We start from the raw sequence: 2,821 nt of genomic DNA, 5'->3' as shown, positions 1-2,821 counted from the left end.
CAGTGGGACGAATGTGGTTTTCCTAGTAACAGCAGCTTCAGTCCCAATCAGATAAGCCAGATGCGTCTGAAATTAGAGGAACGGGATCAGACTGGTTGCTCAGGGACTAATGTGGTAGAACTAAAACAGAGACAAATTGGACGGTGTTTCAATTGTGGGAAAATGAGACAAAGCAGGCAGAGGAGATGCGGGTGGCAAAGAAGCATGAGATAAGGAATGCAGAGAATGTGGATGAGGGTGAGACTCCTGTGAAAACTGTGTATTGAAAATTAGGGCCATAGTATTGTCATCCATCCTGTCAGGGTATGGAAATACACTGAGGGTAAATGGCCTAATGCAGGAAGTGTCTTAATCCTATAACATCCAGCTGATTCAGGCTGTGGGGGACAGTGTAGTACTGCACTCTTCTGGCTGGGACCTTGAATAAATGAATGAATGTTACATTTATACAGCCCTTTTCTAAGATACACAAAGAGCTTTACAGAAGCACTGGGGAGCCACTTCAACCCAAACGTGAGGCAGCAGGAGAGGGGGCCCAGGCAGAGAGAACAGCCAACAAGACGGGTGCTTCCACAGACAGGACGGGGGCCCCGGCAGACCAACGCTGACGACTCCTGGGACCAAGTCAACAGAGCAGCTGTCGTCATTGTGACTCACCCTCATACATCCATCCATTGTCTAAACCGCTTATGCTACTGGGTCGCGGGGGGTCCAGAGCCTATCCTGGAAGGATCTGTGCACGAGGCAGGGAACAACCCAGGACGGGGGGGCAGCTCATTGCAAGGCACATTCACACACCATTCACACACACATGCACTCCTACGGCCAATTTAGCAAGAGAGAACATGCAAACTCCCCACACATGTGACCCAGGCGGAGACTCGAACCTGAGTCCCAGTGGTGGGAGGTAACAGTGCTAATCACTGCACCACCAAGCAGCCCCACCCTCATACATGATTTCTGATTCTTGATTTTAATCCCCTTTTCTGTTTTTGGCAACATATAAAGTGCTGTGAATGTCACTGTCAGATTGTCATATCATCCTCCAGTTGTCCCTTGTCACCCTGGATGCACATTGAGTGTTTGCTAAATATTTTATCTTGTAGTGTTCCTGATTTTTTCCTGTGTTTTAATTTGCAATTCTCAAATTTCATGACTGGCATCTGTGGGGACGATTAATTAAACCTGTTAACTCTGCACTTCAATTTCAAACTGTTGGTAACATGTGTACATATTTTTGTCTGATCTTTTCACCACCAGGTGGCGATATAGCAACTCCAGAGTTATTGATGGCTAGAACAAAAAAAACACAGTAACACAGAGGTGTAGCTAAAAATTCTGGGCCCCTGACAGAATGTCACCTTGCGCCCTCTGTCGAATTTTACATTCTGTGAAAGAGATTTGTTGAGCCATCTTCCAATGTAATCCAATCCAGCTCTTTATTTGAAAAGCACTTTAAACAACCTTATGGACCAAAGTGCTGCACAAAGGAATAAATAAAAACATTCACACACTTAAAAACGAAGTAAAAGAAATTTAATAAAAACCAAAACATTCAATGTGAGTAAAAGGCCATTAATAAAAATTTAAAAAAATCAATTAATTAATAAAGAAAAGGCTAAGATTAAAATAAGATTTACTATTAAAATTAACATCTCACAATGTGTCAAAGGTGAAGGAGAAGAGATTAGAAGAGATTTAAAAACGGACAGAGGGGATTCCTCTCTAATGTGAAAAGGCAAGTCATTCCACATTTTAGGAGCTGCGACTGCAAAGGCTCGATCCCCTCTAAGCTCACGCTGAGTCTTAGGAACCGTCAGGAACAGCTGATCAGCTGACCTGAGAGAGCGGGTGGGGGTGTAAGGGTGAAGCAGCTCACAGAGGTCAGATGGAGCAAGACCACTGAGGGCTTTAAAAGCAAATAACAGAATTTTAAAATGAATCCTAAAATGTACGGGCAGCCAGTGGAGTGAGGCTAAAATGGGGGAGACATGCTCATATTTCCATGTGCGGCAGCATTTTGAACCTTCTGGAGGTGAACAATAGTGGAGCCTCTAACCCCAACATAGAGGGCGTTACAGTGGTCCAAACTAGTAGTGACAAAAGAGTGGATTACTGTCTCAAAGTGCTGCCTAGAAAGAATTGGCTTTATTTTGGCCAACTGCCTCAATTGTAAAAAGCTTGACTTGACAACTAACCTTATCTGAGTGTCAAACTTAAGGTTGGTGTCGACTTTAACCCCTAGGTGTGTGATGACTGGTTTACAATATTGTTCCAAGGAACCTAAAATTACAGTGGAGGTCAGAGGAGTGGAGTTACCAAAAACCAACACTTCTGTCCATTACCTCCCCACTTCCTTGTTAGTTACAATATTTGTTCTGCATTACTGTACTGCTTTGGAGCCTTTTGATATTAAGGTGAATAACACAGGTGAAAAATTAAGGTGAAAAAAGAGACAGATGCATTGACAGCAGTCGTGGCCACACTTTGGACTGGGAGTGTAAGAGCAAAGGAAACTGAATCCACTATGTTCTGTCCTGTAAATTTTTATTAAACACCACATGACACACATACGAGTCCTGTTTTAACTTTCAGGGCTGATGGTCTGCAGCCTGGCTTGTGTTCTACAGTGCAGCGCAGGTGCAGTCACTGTGCTGAGCCCGGCGTTATATTAATGACGCAGCCTTTCACACTGACCAGTGAGAAATAACCTTGAAAATGACTGTGCTCTTTGTGGTTCTCCTTTTTTCTTACCACCAAGCAAGAGACTAAACATATTTTCTACTTATCAGTTATCAGAAATCAGAAATGTCATGCAGTA

The sequence above is a fragment of the Brienomyrus brachyistius genome, unplaced genomic scaffold (assembly GCF_023856365.1).
Source record: "Brienomyrus brachyistius isolate T26 unplaced genomic scaffold, BBRACH_0.4 scaffold101, whole genome shotgun sequence".
Taxonomy (NCBI): Eukaryota; Metazoa; Chordata; class Actinopteri; order Osteoglossiformes; family Mormyridae; genus Brienomyrus; species Brienomyrus brachyistius.
Note: the sequence above shows the minus strand (reverse complement) of the source record.